Source organism: Wyeomyia smithii, chromosome 3 (genome assembly GCF_029784165.1).
Source record: "Wyeomyia smithii strain HCP4-BCI-WySm-NY-G18 chromosome 3, ASM2978416v1, whole genome shotgun sequence".
Lineage (NCBI taxonomy): Eukaryota > Metazoa > Arthropoda > Insecta > Diptera > Culicidae > Wyeomyia > Wyeomyia smithii.
The window spans coordinates 260,792,055-260,809,637 of NC_073696.1; positions in this window are offsets into that span (position 1 = coordinate 260,792,055).

Sequence of the window (17,583 nt, forward strand, 5' to 3'; positions counted from 1 at the left end):
CAGTCGTCCTTCTTTAACAGCAGCACTAGCCCTGTGGTTGGTCACCACGTCTCAGGAGCAGCGCGGTTCTTCTCAGCGTGTGTCGCCAGACTGCCATTATTCCCCCCGTGTTGGGGCAGTATGAAGATTGCCATTAGGGAATCAAATTTTGAACATCAAATTGCCTTTTTCAAGGCAAATAAACAAGTTCTTGAAAGTTAATAATTTTTGACAACGCAAGCAAGCGTTCTGTGTTGGATCCTAGCAATTTAAATCTGTCGCGCCCGTCTAATTTACTGAATGTGAAATAGCTTCCATAGTGCATGTTGTCCGTGTATCTTAATTCCCCCACTGTTAGAGCAGCTCAAAGGTTGCAATCAGAACCGAACCGCAGCAGATATCAGCACTTAACAGTAACAGAGGATAGCAGTAGGTTGCGCCTGTGGCTGCCTTCAAATCAAACAAATCACTTGCCCTGTGGTTGGTCACCACGTCTCAGGCCTCTGCCAGGCTAAACACCAACGCGAGCGATCGGGCGAAATTTTTGTCGTACATCAGCCGGCACTTCCTCTAATGGAAAAGTTGGATCATTTTGTCCAGAAGAATTTTACTGTCGGTAATATTACAGAGATGCGATTGCATTATATCCGATATGGAATTGAACAATTGTTCTTTTGAGGACAAATAAAACACTTAATTTGAAGAGTTAATAACTTTGGGTACCAGTAGCAGTATGGTAACAGCCTCAGCGGTAGGTGCAGCCGGTACTTCCATTAGGCCGACGTTATAAGGAAGTAAATGGAAGCGGCACGGCGAAACAGTTCGGGTGTGCTTAGACGCGCGTCATTTTTCGTTGTTGATATTATTCCCCACATGAAACGACGCGCTTTCGAACGATAGCGGCGGTATTAGCGGTGGATGCATTTGCCAACACTTACTCCAGTAAAGCCGTGTCTAATTTTCAATGTGAAAACACCTTTCTATTGTGTTGGCCGTGCGCATTAGGCCTTTGCCAGGCTAAACGCGAAAAGCGGCGCGAACAGATTCGCCCGGCTGTACGTTAATGTACAGCCGTAAGTAGAGCTGTACATTAACCTACGGCCGGGTGAATAGAATAGAATTCCTAACTACGATGCCGTTCCTGAATGTGAAACCACTATTTTCCTGCTATCGGAGCATCCTTGCCGGATGAGGGTTTCGGCCTTCCTCCGGTGAAGCTCTGCCTTATTTCGGCAACTAAACAAGCATTCTAGATTTTGGCAATCAAAACTTCTGTTGGCTGTCTGATTTTCAGTGTGAAAACAGCCTTTAACTTTGTTATCAGAGTGCCTGATTACGATTTGGTAAAATTGTTTGAATTAAATGTTTACAAAGTATTACAATATTCCTCTTTCTCCCATTCAATAAAACAGGTAATACGATGCCGTCGTCATACGCAAGTTCACCACTCCCGCTATCGGCGTAACACAAAGATGCAATCAGCGTCATATCCGATTTTTTTTTTCAACAACAAACTGTCCTCTTCAGGACAACCAAACAAATGAATTAAAGATTTAAAATTTTCTCGTTCTGAGCTTTAACCAAAAGTTAATTATTTTAATTTGAATTCACATGTACATATACTCTGACTGTTGAAACCTGTTTGCGCCGCAAAGGGTTTGTACTTTGCCTGTTCATTGAGGTCGTATTTATATGTACAAACTGAAATTGAGTGGTACTTCAACTTCATTTGCACAGAATTTTCAATACTGCCAATAAGCGGTCAACATTTATTTACTAGAAAAAATGACTGACACGCAAGCAGCCGGGTTAACTCTCTTGTAAAAGTATTCTACTTCAACCTTGCGGTCGTGGCTTTGCACACAACCCTCCTGTTTTTTTTTTTAGTTTTAAATTAGTTTATTTGACACGGCACGATACATTTTCTGTTTTACTGAGCCAAGTACAGTTCGTTTTAATTCTACGTTAGCAGGGAAAAGAGGGAGGCCTTTTCTTTATTCTCGCGGCCGACTACGAGCTAGTGGGGATTTAAGGTGAGAGGAGGGGAGATACAATTTTGACTTGAAACTATTTTGGAACTTTGTTTTTCAACTGGTAGAGCAATTGTATTCTTGTTTGTTGTGGGTTCAAAATATTTGTGTAAGCATAGTTGCGGGCTCTTCGTTTCCGTGTCTTCAGCATAGCATATTTGTATCCTTAATCTGACAAATAGACAAAGAAAATTTTAAATTTTAATGTCAGCGTTTTTCAGAAAGCAGTATAACTGTGTCATGTACTGGAGATCACCGCTTCCCAGAATGTCTCTAACGGGTACGTTCGGTTGTTTTCCTCGGGCCCGAAGGGAATCTATAAGCTCGGACCTAACACCACAGTATTCGGTACACGACCAAACAACATGCTCGATGTCATGGTAGCCATCGCCACAAACGCAGTGATTACTGTCTACAAGCCCTATACGAAAGAGATGCGTGTTTAACGTGTAGTGATTGGACATAAGTCTAGACATCACGCGAATGAAGTCCCGACCTACATCCAACCCCTTGAACCATGCTTTCGTCGATACCTTAGGAAAAATGGAATGTAGCCACCGTCCCAGTTCATCTGAGTTCCATGATGATTGCCAACTGTTGAGTGTTCTCTGACGCAAAATGCTATAAAATTCATCATAAGCAATTGGTCTTTCATAAATATCGCCATCAATAGCACCCACCTTAGCTAAAGAGTCAGCCTTTTCGTTACCCGGAATCGAGCAATGAGAAGGGACCCACGCTAAGGTAACCCGGTAATTTTTATCTGTTAAAGCACTTAAAAACCACCGTATTTTCCCCAGGAAATACGGGGTGTGCTTCACAGGCTTCATCGATCGCAGAGCCTCAATGGCACTGAGACTGTCTGTGAAGATGAAGTAGTGGTCTGTGGGTAGGGTTTCGATGATTCCAAGAGAGTACTGAATAGCAGCAAGTTCTGCGACGTACACGGAAGCAGGAGCATCGAGTTTGTAGGAGGCGGTAAAATTTTCGTGGAAAACACCGAAGCCAGTGGACTCATCTAGATTAGATCCGTCAGTGTAAAACCTTTTATCATAACTAACATGTTTGAACTTATTCGAAAAAATCTTAGGGATCTCTTGGGGTCGCAATTGATCCGGGATACCAGAAATGTCTTGTTTCATGGTGGTGTCGAAAAATATAGCATTATTAGAAGTATCTAAAAGTGCGACATTGGAGGAATCGTATGAAGAAGGATTAATATCTTGAGCCATATAGTCAAAATATAAAGTCATAAATCTGGATTTAAATTGAAGGTCGACCAACCTCTCGAAGTTTTCAATTACTAATGGGTTCCTAACTGTGCATCGAATTAGCAACCGGTAAGAGAGATTCCAAAAACGATGTTTCAACGGAAGAATACCCGCTAACACTTCAAGACTCATCGTATGGGTCGACTGCATGCAACCCAAGGCAATACGCAAACAACGATATTGTATTCTCTCTAATTTTATAATGTGCGTGTTCGCGGCGGAGCGGAAGCAGAAACAGCCGTACTCAAGAACTGACAATATCGTTGTTTGGTAAAGCCTTAGAAGGTCTCCTGGGTGGGCTCCCCACCAGGTTCCGGTAATCGTACGAAGAAAATTAATCCTCTGTTGGCATTTTCGTGTCAGATACCTAATATGACAAGCCCAGGTGCATTTAGAGTCGAACCAGACCCCGAGATATTTAGCGACTAAAACCTGAGAGATCGTTTTACCCGTTAGTAGGAGCTGCAGCTGAGCTGGGTTATGCTTCCTAGAAAAAACGACCAACTCAGTTTTCTCCGGAGAGAATTCGATACCCAGCTTAAGAGCCCATTCAGACAAATTGTCTAAGGTATCTTGCAATGGTCCTTGCAGATCGCTAGCCTCGCTACCAGTAATGGATACAACGCTATCGTCTGCAAGTTGCCTTAGCGTGCATCAATTTGCAAGACATTCATCGATGTCATTGACGTAAAAATTATATAAGAGAGGACTTAAACATGAGCCCTGGGGAAGACCCATGTAACTAATTCGGGAAGTTGTCGAATCGCCATGTGAGAAATACATATGCTTTTCTGACAACAGATTGAGCAAAAAGTTATTCAAATTTAGTGAAAGTCCCTGCGAATGAAGTTTCGCGCTTAAAACTTCTACAGAGACAGAGTCAAAAGCCCCCTTAATATCCAAGAACGCAGAAGCCATTTGCTCTTTTCGAGCAAATGCGAGTTGAATTTCAGTAGAAAGCAACGCTAGGCAATCGTTCGTCCCTTTGCCCCGGCGAAAGCCAAATTGAGTATCTGAAAGTAAACCGTTTGTTTCGACCCATTTGTCTAACCGTAAGAGGATCATTTTCTCCATTAATTTCCGGAGGCAAGAGAGCATTGCAATCGGCCTATATGAATTGTGATCAGAGGCAGGTTTCCCGGGTTTCCGAATAGCAATGACTTTTACCTCCCTCCAGTCATGCGGAACAATATTTAGCTCAAGAAACTTGTTGAACAAGTCCAACAAGCGTCTTTTTGCAGAGTCGGGTAGATTCTTCAACAGGTTGAATTTTATTCTATCTAACCCTGGAGCCTTATTGTTGCACGACAGGAGAGCCATTGAAAATTCCAACATCGAAAATGGAGGCTCTTCCGTAGTTACTATAAACGCGTCGCGAAAGGTTTTCTGTTCCGGTACAGAGTCCGGACAGACCTTTTTGGCAAAATCGAGTATCCAGCGATCTGAATACTCCTCACTCTCATTCGAAACGTCACGGTTCCGCATGCGCCTGGCGGTATCCCAAAGAGTGCTCATCGCTGTTTCCCTCGACAACGCGTTTACGAACCGCCGCCAGTACCCGCGTTTTTTCGCCTTTACTAAGCTCTTCATCTGCCTGCCCAGTGCCTCGTACTTTCGTAGTAGGTTGACAGTGCCGTACTCCCGGTAGTCCTTATACGCCGCGGACCTTCGCGCGTACAGCTCAGAGCACTCTTTGTCCCACCATTTGTTGGGAGGGCGTTGTCTAATCGTTACCCCGGGTATCGGTTTCGTCTGAGCTTGCGTCGCGGCGTCGATTATCAAGCCAGCTAAGAACGCGTATTCTTCCTCCGGAGGAAGTTCCTCGTGAGTCTCGATAGATTCCGCTATAATAGACTCATAACGCTTCCAATCAATATTACGTGTAAGGTCGTAGGAAATATTGATTGGGTTCGGGGGAGTTGAACCATTAGCAATTGATATAACGATTGGAAGATGATCACTACCGTGGGGATCGTTGATTACTTTCCACTGGCAATCTAACGCTAGTGATGTCGAGCAGAGGGATAGGTCAAGCACGCTTTCACGTGCCGGAGGATTAGGTACGCGTGTCGCTTCCCCAGTATTCAAAACTGTCATATTGAAGTCGTCGATCAAGTTACAGATTAAAGAAGATCGGTTGTCGTCGTACAGCGACCCCCATAGCGAACAGTGAGAGTTAAAATCTCCCAAAATCAAAAAAGGTGCGGGAAGCAATTCTGCTATATCAAGGAGTTGCTTCTGTTCAATCCGCGCGGATGGGGGAATATATAACGAAACAAGGCAAAGGTCTTTTCCATTCATATTCGTTTGAATGGCAACAACTTCAATATTCGAGATCGAGGGGAGGTCAATTCTGAAAAAAGAATAGCACTTTTTGATCCCTAAAAGTACCCCTCCACCGTGTGAGTCTCGATCTCGACGAATGATGTTAAAATCGTGGAAATTAAGTTGGTCATTTGAATTTAGAAAAGTTTCACAAAGCGCGAACGCATCACAATTGTATGTGTTTATCAAATGTGAAAATAAATCAAATTTGGGGATGATACTTCTGCAGTTCCACTGTAACACAGTGACAAAATTCCTAACCTCTTTCAACGAATTAGTCATCGAAAGATACGATAGCTGAAATGAGGGGCCAAGTTGCTGTGAGTTGCTTCAAAAAGGTTTTCACTGTTGGGAGAAGGGCAAGAAGAATGTTTTGAAGGGGATCTGGTATGTTGAATGTTTTAAATATCCAGTCCACAATATCAGAGAATTTTATGAACCCTGTTTCTTTTATGTCTTCTGATCGAGAAATGGGTGCCCGAGGGGTTTTTGGTGCCCCAGGAAGCGGTGGGTACTCCTGGTTTGATTTGAAATTAAAACCGGGGGGTACTTGCTTCGGTTTTTCTTCACCGCTTCCTTTTTGTGTTGTCTTATTGGTCATTCCGCTAGGGGTTATCTTACGACCTTTACGAGAAAGATTAGGAGAGTTGAGCATTCTCCTCTTCCTAGATCCCTCTGGCAAGGCATAGGAACACCCTTCGACGGGATCGTCAGATGTACCCTCATCGGTTGGCAAAAAGGAAAAGATGTTTCCTGTCGAGGGTGGCTCAGCCCTCTTAAGCATTTCTGCAAAAGAGCGCTTTGATCGTTCCTTAAGGGAACGCTTAATTTTTTCCTCGCGCTGTTTGTACGCGGGACATGCCGGAAGGTCATGCCGAGTTCCCTCGCAATAAAGACACTTTTCAGTATCCCCACTGCAAGCGTTCTCAGCATGATTGCCTCCGCACTTGCTACAGCGTGCCTTGTTGCAGCAGTAGGTGGCTGTGTGACCTAACTGCTTACAGTTTTGGCAATGCATGACCCGCGGTACGAATAGGCGTACAGGTAGACGAACCCTGTCCAAGCGGACGTAGTTCGGCAGCGCGGATCCGGCGAATGTTACTCGGAAGGAATCCGAAGGGAGGAATTTCTTCTTCCCTTCTTCGATGGATACTGAATGCAATTGCTTGCAATCCAGTATCTTTACACTTTGCATCAAGGGGTTTTTAAAGCAGCCAACTCCATGACGCAAAATGTCATCGACAGTGAGATTCCCCTCGGTAACCACACCGTCGATTTCTACATCCTTGGCAGGGATGTACACGCGATACTCTCTCGTGAAGAGCTCGTAGCCAGCAATTTCGTTTGCTTGCTTCAAGCTACTCACGACAACTCGCAGTTTGTTCGGCCTCACCTTCGTAATCTCGGTTACGGCCGAAAAATGTTTTGCCAGGTCTTTGCCAATTTGGATAATATTCAATGGCTTCTTTATGGGCCGGAAAAAAACAACGTAGGGACCGCCAGCGGCATCTGGGTAAGCTTTTACCCGTACTTCCGGTACTCTTGGTACAGGACTTGGCAAAGGGGAGGGCACAGGGGAAGGTAGGGGTGTGCTGATGGGAGAAATTTCAATTTCTTCCCCGTTTGTTTCCACCTCCAGGAAAAGTTGCACCTGCATGTCGTCCATTTTGCGGAAGCGTTACGCTCTACCGCACACAAACGATAAATATTCGAATATGGGGGGGGGTTCAAGTAGTTGATGTTAAATTTTAAAAACAATTTTTCAATCTACAATGGATCAAATAAAAAAAAAAGACAGTAATACTAATACTAATAACAATAGTAATAATAATAATAATAATAATAATTATAGTAATAGTATTAATAATAACAATAATAATATCAATAATAATATTAATAATAATATTATAACATAGTAATAATATTGATAATAATAGTAAAAATTCTAAAGGTAATACTTCACCGAACGTCTAAGTCACGACTTCACGGCTGATAGTAGGATTAATCGAGCGTCTCCGCAGAACAAACAATGACGATCCAGCTTCGTGTTGAGACACAGTGGCCGTGTCCTACACGCGACCTTGTAGATGCCACTTGTAGTTGACTTCCACTCGCTCGATCGTATGATGGTCCGTGCTGCTAGCGGGGTAACAGCGGTGCGGGAGAATTATTCTTGCTGATATATCAGCTGCGTATCGAATCACTGGCGGGGTAGCCTGCCCCTACCAGTGTGCAGATGTTTCTGCCGATATATAACAGTCTATTGTTATTGCGCAGCACGAGAACTAATCGACAAAAAAACACCCGTACGATAACTCGTGTATTGTTATTTTGCGAACTCAAACGGAGATAAACAATTTGCGTCTAATCGAGACGAAAGCAAAACAACGAATGATGATTTTTGACACAACCCTCCTGTGATTTTTTTTTTATTTGATAAAACTGATGTACATATTCTTCGGTAAAATTGAAGATAAGCTAATTTTCGAAACTTTTTACGTAGAATTACGTCTCATTTGATTTTCAATAAAATTTGTATACGTATCTTCAATTAAAAAAATTTCAAAATATTAACATTTATATACGACACAATCTTTAAAATAACTTTCGGCAGTTACAAAACGATGAAATTGCTGTAAGCAATGCAAAAAAATACTTTTCTCTTCCGTTTATGCATCATTGGCAAAATTTAATGTTCGTTATTTGGAAAAGAAAGTTTTAATGTTTAATCAATTTTCGTGCTTTTGTTGGTAGATGTGACAAACTTTCGCATTAGGCAGTACGTCGGTTGTTTAGCGAAATGACGGGATCGGATGTCAGCAGAAGTCTCTTGAAAACGTCTTCAATGTTCACGATGCGGCTGAATTTTCTTGAGTGGTGTTTTGAAACTTTTTGATGCACTTGTTGCGGGTCTCCTGGGCTTCTTCACTCAACATTCCCAGTGGCAATGCAGCGGTTCTCATTATATTACTACTGTGTAATAAAAGTTTATGCACTGTAGGAGAAAATACATACCAATCATATAATTCACGATAAATTTCGTGAGTTTCCCTGACAAAAGCTTCGAAAGCCTCAATGCCGATTTCTCTGTTGCTATTGACTACTGTGAGAAGGATCCAAAATCTGAACAGAATATTTTTATTTAGTCCTGTTATTTCAGCAACTGCGTCAACCTCGCTAAAAAAGCGACGGGCAGTGTTGCCGTCGTTCGAGTTACCTCCCCCCGGAAGCGGTTCGTTTAGCCTCAGCCCTAACTGCTCTTTAAGAGCCAGTCGGATAGAAGCCTGACAGTCTTTCAGTATGGTATTACTCTTGCTGATACGCCATGAAGGTTTTGGCAGTGTCAAACGATAGATGATATTTAATAAAAGCTCCATAGTTCGAATTCGAGCGTGGAGTGGTGAAAAGACATACTTCAATACATCGGGAAAGCTTGAGCAACAACAGCGTTGTTCAACAACTTTCCTGATCGTAGGCAAATGTAACACTGCTGTGAGTGAGTGAGACACGTCATTGACCACCTTCGTATCAACTATTGATAAAACGAGCTTTGCTGCATTTTTTAAACCCACTCTTTTAACATTTTTTTTTTTTTAAAGGGGGGATTTGTTAGTAGCTTAAGTATTTATGATAAATATATGTAAATAATGAGTATGTGTGTTCAATCACAAATGGTGACTTCTCAATACTGTTAGAAATTTGTTATTTTAATTGTTAGGATTTGTTTGCTTTCGCAATTAGGACTTATCATTCGTAGGGATTTAAACCTACTTGTCAGAAAAGGGGAAGTAAACTTACAACTAACTTAATTGCTAACTTATTGGCTATAAAGAGAGCTTATCGTAGCAATTGAGGATTGCAACGATTTTTGTCGAAAATTGTTAATAATTTTATTCGACATAGCTTCTAATGGTTCGACACCAGTAAGTCTATGTAATTCGAGTGTACCAAACCAAGGAGGACGCTTCAAAATCATTTTCAGAATTTTATTCTGAATCCTTTGGAGCGTTTTCCTCCTTGTTGAACAGCAACTTGACCAGATCGGTACAGCATAAAGCATTGCTGGTCTAAAAATTTGTTTGTAAATCAAAAGTTTGTTCAAAGTTTAGAATTCCTGTTAATGAGAGGATATAAACATCTCGTATATTTGATGCACTTGGCTTGTATACTCTCAATGTGCTCTTTGAAAATAAGTTTTTTATCATAAATTAGTCCCAAGTACTTAACCTTGTCGGACCAACTTAAAATAACCCCATTCATCTTGACAACGTGATTATTGTTTGGCTTGAGGAAAGAAGCCCTAGGCTTATGCGGAAAAATTATCATTTGAGTTTTAGAAGCATTGGGAGAGATTTTCCACTTTTGCAAGTAGGAAGAAAAAATATCTAAACTTTTCTGCAATCGACTGCATATGACACGAAGACTTTTTCCTTTTACGGAAATGCTTGTGTCATCGCAGAACAATGACTTTGTGCATCCTGGAGGCAAATCAGGAAGATCTGAAGTGAATATGTTGTACAGGACTGGACCCAAGACTGAACCTTGAGGTACACCTGCTCTGACGGGAAATCTATCAGATTTTGAATTCTGATAGACAACCTGCAGAGTTCGATCAGTAAGATAATTTTTTAAAATTTTGATTAGGAAAATTGGAAAATTAGAAGTTTGCAATTTCGCAATCAAACCTTTATGCCAAAGACTTTGAGGCTTTTGTTCATTGGATACAAGAAAACGTTCACCATCTTTTAAAACTGGAATACGCTTTGAAGGTTTCTTAAGAATCTTCGACAGCTTCCAAAATGGTTTTGAATATGGTTTCAATTTTTCAACTTTAGTCTCAAAATTTTGATTTCTCAGAAGAGTAAATCTATGTTTAATCTCTTTCTGTAAATCTTTATAAATAGTTTTAAAAACAGGGTCACGAGAACGTTGATATTGACGTCTGCGGACATTTTTCAAACGAATTAGAAGTTGAAGATCTTCGTCAATTATTGATGAATCAAATTTCACTTGAGCCTTTGGAACAGAATAATTCCTGGCATCAACAATTGCACATTTTAATGCTTCCAAAGCGGAATCAATATTCACTTCGTTTTGCAAATCAAGCTCATTATTGAAATTTCTCTCAATATGAGTTTTGTATCTTTCCCAATTAGCCTTGTTATAATTAAAAACAGAGCTCATAGGGTTTAAAACTGATTCATATGATACAGAAAAAATTATTGGAAGATGGTCAGAATCAAAGTCAGCATGTGTGATCAAATCACTACATACATGACTTTGATCTGTTAGCACCAAATCAATTGTTGAAGGGTTTCTTACAGAAGAAAAGCATGTAGGACTATTCGGAGACAAATTAGAATAGTATCCTGAAGAACAATCATTGAATAAAATTTTGCCATTGGAATTACTTTGAGAATTATTCCATGAACGATGTTTAGCGTTAAAATCGCCGATTATGAAAAATTTCGAACGATTTCTGGTGAGTTTTTGTAAATCACCTTTGAAATAATTTTTGAGCTCGCGTGTGCATTGAAATGGTAAATATGCTGCGGCAATAAATAAAATCCCAAGTTCAGTTTGAACTTCAATTCCCAAAGTTTCAATAACTTTCGTCTCAAGATGGGGAAGAGCACGATGTTTGATTCGGCGATGAATAACAATTGCAACTCCACCGCCGGAACCCTGAATCCTATCATATCTATGAACCACGTAATTGGGATCATATTTTAATTTTATGTTAGGTTTCAAAAATGTTTCAGTAATAATTGCAATATGCACATTATTTACTGTTAAAAATTTAAAAAGCTCATTCTCATTGACCTTCAATGAGCGAGCATTCCAATTTAATATTTTAATTGTTTTATTTAAAATCATTGCTAAATTTTAAATTAGAAACAATTTTAATAGTAAAATTTGTGCCTATTTGAATGGCTTCAAACATTGATTTTGCCTGCAACATGGCGTTCATAAGATCGAACATTGCCTGTTGCAAAAAAGAAAGTTTACCTGCCGTAATAGGCCCCAGGCAGTTGACATTAGAAAAAATATTTTCGGCAGCAATATTAGCTGGAGTAATAGGTGTACAATTATTTTCTAACGTGTTTTGCTTACCCATATTAACGGTCATTTTCGAACTACCAACACTAGGCGGTATAATGTTCGAACTACCTGTAACCTGTGCATAAGTTAAACGGGTATGCAAAGGAGTAGGTAAACTATGCGTCACTGGTACGCTTGGAGAATTTTGTTTTGAAGTTGGTTTTAATTGAGAAATTGAATTTTGCTTACCTTGCCTTGCCTTAACAATTGCTAAACGGACTGGGCATTGATAAAAATTTGACATATGGTTGCCGTTACAATTCGCACAGCGAAAATGTTAACTCTCTTTCACAGGACATGTGTCCTTTTTGTGAGAAGAGTCTCCACAATTAAGACATTTTTGGTCCATGTTACAGAATTTGGAACCATGGCCATAACGTTGGCAAGTACGGCATTGGGTGATATGCTTTTCACCTCCGCCATACTTCCTATGAATTTCCCACTTTACACGCACATTATACAAAGCATGTGCTTTTTCAAAAAAAATTAAATTGTTAACCTCATTGCGGTTAAAATGAATTAAATAATTGACAAGGGAAATTCCAGTTCTCTGACTGTTTTCGCCTCGTGATTTTTGTTTCATTAGAATTACTTGGGTAGGGGCTATGCCAAGTAATTCTGTTAAAGTAAGTTTGATCTCATCAACGGTTTGATCGTTGGTGAGACCTTTCAAGACAACCTTGAACGGCTTGGTGTTCTTGGTGTCATATGTAAAAAATTTGTACATCTTGTCAGTTAAATACTGAACAAGACGATCACGACCCTTTACTGAGTCGGCTAATAAGCGGCATTCACCTCTACGGCCAATTTGATAGGTAACTTTAACGTCAGAAACAAACGTTGAAAGTTCCTTTTTGAATATATTAAATTCAGAAGAAATAGTTACCACAATAGGTGGAACTTTCTCCTTTTTTAAAGATTTTATATTTTGTATAGTTTCATTATTGGTAACTTCCATTTCACCAGCTTCTTGCTCAGGCAAAATATCAAAAGGATTGTCACTACAGACACTCGATGTGTCAGAAAGAGATGCCTCTCTTTTCCTCCCCGCAGCGATGCGAGGTTTCTTTTTCCGTCCAGCCATTTCAGGTGATACGAAAAAAGTTAAAACAAATGTTAAATTCAAAAGTAGGTAGTCTTGAGAAAGACTGATGGGAAATAACTTTCAGGTAGTCTTTAAAAGACACACTGACAAAACACAAACTTTGAAGCTATAGGCAGTCAAAGACCAGTCCACAAGCAACCGAAAAAACGTCTGATCTGTAGGACAGTTCAAGACGCACTGTGTACTCCTTTAACACTGAGTTTTGTCGGTACCAGCTTTTGAATTTCTGCTTCCATTTTACTCACTTCGGCCCTTGTTAACTGCGCATTTTCTTTGGAAAATATTAGTTTAATTGGACGACAAAGCGATACCGAAGAAGGTATATCGTTGTTCCAGATGATTTCCTCTTTTCCATTTTCAAACTGTCGTCGAATGATTCGGATCGGAACCAAGGACATCGCAAATATATAAGCATCACTGTATTCCTTAAGCTCATTATCGTTCTCCTCAACAAAAAACACCTGCTTGAATCTTTACATAGAAATAGGAAAAAATTAAAATGCATTTGATTCTACTATTTCCGATTTACTATGTACCTTGAATGGTTGGAACACCCAACACAACCCCATTTAAAAATCACTTGTACCCAATCTTCCTGCAGAATGTCTATATTGAGGAACTTGATAAGGCGTAGCACTGTATGGTCTATTAAAGACTGTAGAGATATTTCAGCACATGACGGTTTGATAGTGATACCTTGAAATGTTTTGAATTAAACAAAATATTATAAATATTTTAAAAGCTTCTGGCATCTAGGTTCTCAATAAAGATCAGAAAAATAGTATTTACCGTTTGGATAACTATCTTGTTTGGCCAATAAAACCTTGTTGTAGCTAGGATACAAATGAACGCCCCTTTTCAAAGTAGTCATCCGAATGTCATGGTACTGCCTTTTGGAGAAATTGTTTCTGCAAATAAACGCTATGGCTTCTTCCGCGGTATATTCTTCAATCTGTGGTACGTTTTCGAAAGACTCTGTTACTGATTCCGGAGATCGTGCGAGACTTTCAATTCTCTTTCCAACCGAACGAAATCCACAACGGCTAACACATAGAGCAGAGGCCATACCTAGCTCCTCCGGTGAATGATTGTTAGTTAAATCATGCAAACGGGTTTGTTTGCTTCTTCGGCCCAACTCGGAAAATGGTTTCAAAGTAGCTTTTTTCCACAACAGTTTGCTCAATTTTGAACACCACATTTTCACTTAGCCACGTTGAATTTACGGTGAGAAAACGATTCTTCGAACGATTACATTTTTCCCACAATTTCCAGAACATTAAACTAAAAAGTCTTAATTTTTTACGTGAGGCGGCATTATCCGTATCGACACTGGGAAACCGTTGACTAACGAAATCAATCAAATCACTAAGTTTCCTTCCTTCAATAAGAAGGTTCGCTAAATCGCTTCGTGGAACTTCCATCTTGAAAAGTCGTATTGCAGTGATTGTTCCTCAGAATCAAGCAGGTTCCCAGGCAACACACGTTGTTAAGGAACAACACAATTTGCGCATGCGCAAATGTGTTGCTACGCCTGCTTGAATGTGTACTGTGGAGTTAGGTTGTACTAGTAGTGAACGCGAGTATGAGAACGTTGTCTGAAAGTGAACATGTTGCTATTTCAGGATTTTTAATGAAAACCAAGTATATCCTGCACTGTATTGACGAAAATTCACCAACACATCTTTACTTCAAAATGTACATCTTCAGAAGTTTTGAAAACAATATATTGAAAGTTTTGCCGAAAAATTAGACGCGAGGTTAAGCGTAAAATACTAGTCACATGAAAAATCGTTAATTTATCAGATATGGTAATGCTACTATCTATCAGTCAGTTCAAGAGATACAAATTTTTTTATTGCAAAGTTATCTTAAATTGATTCACTTTCAACTTTACCGAAGCATATGTACATCAGTTTTATCAAATATAGTTTTTTTATTTGAACCTGTAAAAACCTTACTTTTTCGACTGAAAATGATCATATTTAAACTTATTTTATTCGATTTTAAGAAATAACTTATCTCCAATTTTTTTATGATAAAGTACAAAATTTTACTGAGAATATTGAATTAAACAAAGTAGAGGGAAAAAACCGTTTTTTAAGAGCCACCCTGGGCAAAATTGCTCTAATTCAGTCAATTTAAGAGCTACAAGAAAGTAGCCTTCAACAAAGCTGCTTAAAATCAAGTGATCTACAACTTTACTGAAAATAAAATTACATTTTTCCACAAATAAAAACTTTAGTTGGTTTATTTCGTTGGTTCTAGGACCACCCTAATTTTCACCTCAGTTTAAATGTAGACCAAATTATACTAAGCAACTTCGCCATATAAAGTATGGCTCTAAAATCACAAAAATGTATCGAAAACTCCATTTCCGCCTAAATTGTCGTTCTGTACCACTGTGCACTGGCTGATTGCCAGAATTTGGAATACAGAACAGCTACCGGAGGAGTGGATCTGTCCCAAATCATTTTCCGCCGCCTCTCACCCCTAGCCAACAGATTTGTGGGAAGTTATCAGGCCGGCTTCGTGGAAGGACAGTCTACGACGGACCAAATCTTTACCATACGGCAGATCCTCCAGAAATGCCGTGAATACAGAACCCCCACGCACCACCTATTCATCGACTTCAAAGCCGCGTATGACACTAACGACCGAAAAGAGCTATGGAAGGTCATGGACGAAATCGGCTTTCCGGGGAAGCTGATTAGACTGATAATGGCTACGGTGGATGGGACGCAGTGCTGTGTGCGGATTTCGGGTGGATTGGCGGGTCCATTTGAATCCCGCAGAGGGCTTCGACAGGGTGATGGTCTCTCCTACCTGCTATTTAACATTGCGCTACAGGATGTAATGAATCGAGCGGACATCAACACGCGGGGTACGATTTTCAACAAATCCAGACAATTCGTTTACTTTGCTGATGACACGGACATTGTCGGCATAAAAACTGCGGCGGTAACAGAACAGTTCACCAGACTAAAACGGGAAGCAACGAGGATTGGGTTGCAGATAAATACGTCTAAAACGAAGTATATGCTAGCTGGCGGAAACGAAGCCGACCGACAACGCCTAGGCACAGAGCCGGCGGTTCATGTGGGTAGTATGGGTAGTATAACCCACTCGGAAAATATCCATGTGGGTACTTACCCACACGGAACTATCTGACAAAACTCAAAAAAATGCAAAAAATTGCGAGCGACAGATTCGGATATTGTTGAGCGAGAGGTTATAAATCTACAGATTTATGTACATTTGTCAAGTTTCTCAGGGAAAGGATTATTTTTTTTAATTGTATCATTTACGATAGAGAATTTCATTCAAGATAGGGTTCTAAATCTCATTTACGATAGAGTTCTAAAGTTTTGTTCTCTAGTTAAAATTTCCCGTGCCAAATTTGAGCTCAATCGGACGTCGGGAAGTAGAGCCTTAAAGCGGTCAAAGTTACAGTTACAGTTTGATCGATGAAAGTAATGTTCAAGCGGGGAGTGTCTCTTGTGTGTTCTGGTGTAGCTCGAATCTCCCAGCCCAAAAGTTTAAATGACCCTGAAAGTTAATTTTTTTAAACATTTTTTTATGAAACAACATCAGATCTCGACATTTCATGCATTTCTAAGAGATTTGAAATGAAAAAAAAAATTGATTTCGGAAACTTCAAGAGCTACTCGTGCATTTTTAGGCTGGTCAAAAATGTAAGACTTTCATGACTGTCATGACCTTATAAGAAGTTCGATTAAGTTCAAATTTTGGATGGATACTTTTTTTCGAGAATACAAAATTGTTTAGCCCTAACGTTAATTAAGAAAATGCCTAAAAAATGCCGATTTTTCATAAGTTTACCTTTACACGCACTGACGAATCTACCAATGCAGCATCAATCATTGTAACCCATGAGAAAAAACTGACTCGAACTCTAACCGTAATGGCGAAAACAGTGAAGCTACTCCACTCAGAAGTATGTGCGATCAAAGAACGCTACCCCGCCGCGTCGAATGCGGACATCGTACGGAAAAGGGATACCGGTTACGCTTGTTTCGGTATCTACAACTACAATCAGAGCATCGAATGAAAGACCGGTTCTGGACGGCCGACGACCCTGAGCCACAAGAAGCTCCAAAGAATGCTAAGAAGGAAGACCGAGGGAAAAGTGGCTACACCGCTGCGTACGCTTGATCGGAAGGTCGATGTAACCGGCCAAACAGTGGAAAAGTAGGCAAACATGGACATCAGAAAGCGACAGTTCCGTCCATTGGTCTGCAGGCAATGATGCAGTGGCAGCGGCTGAATGATATGGTCGAGTCGATTTTTTCGGCGAATCGCGATTTGGCAACGACTGGCAGGGCACTCCGTATTTTACTTCGCCCACAAAGGAAGTAAGCTCTGAGGTGAAATTTATTTACACACGAAGTTCCCAAAGAAGGTGCTGCTTTGGCTGACAATCAGGGAGAAGTTCCGTACTGACCGTGAACAAGAAAATTTATAGTATGAAGTGTCTGCCGGAAGTTGAGTCGTTCATCAAGAATTACCATGGGAGCGAAGACACTGTGCTCTGGTCGGATCTGGTGTCGGCCCACTACTCGAAGCAATCGTTGGAAGAGTTGAAGCGGCTGAAAATCAATGCGGTACCCAGGGTGCGTCCCATCCAGAGTTTCTGAGCGAACCTACTCCAACAATGGTAAATTCATTGAAAACAATTATTTGTCTTGGTGTTTTGCTCCGGTAAACTCCGGCGTGGAATTGCTTTTGCAAGTGAGCTTATAAAATTACCTTC